This window comes from Curcuma longa, chromosome 1 (genome assembly GCF_044706935.1).
Source record: "Curcuma longa cultivar G26 ecotype Majalengka, Jawa Barat chromosome 1, ITB_CL_G26_1.1, whole genome shotgun sequence".
In the NCBI taxonomy this organism is placed as follows: Eukaryota; Viridiplantae; Streptophyta; class Magnoliopsida; order Zingiberales; family Zingiberaceae; genus Curcuma; species Curcuma longa.
In genome coordinates, this window is record NC_133861.1 from 5,899,015 (window position 1) to 5,899,465 (window position 451).

Genomic DNA, 451 nt, shown 5'->3' on the forward strand with positions numbered 1-451 from the left:
GAAGAAGAGGTGTTCTAAATCCCACGTCTCAAGAGGAAACCAAAAAGTCAACGCGTATGCACTGAGTGGGACAAAAAGAGAGAAGGCTTGACTTGCACGAGCATTCTCAATGACGTTTGTGATTAGCTCATCTGGTGAGACATCAGGTCATGATGGGCAAGTATAAGGTCAATCCATGTGCACTGAGAGAGAGAACAACAATGCTACGTCTCAAAGAGAGCATCTAGAGAAGGCCACTTGTCATTTAGAGAGAAGACCAAGCTCAAGGTCAAGAAGATGTGAAAGGAGGAAGAGAGAAGTTCAACAATATCTTAGAAAGACTTGAGTTTGGCTGACAGCGTTTGACTTTTCATAGGGAGTAGCAATGTCAGTTTGACTATGATTCATTCTCTCATCGTGCCCAAATTTCTTCATTCAATCAGAGACCTACAACTTGATGGTGAGTGGAAGG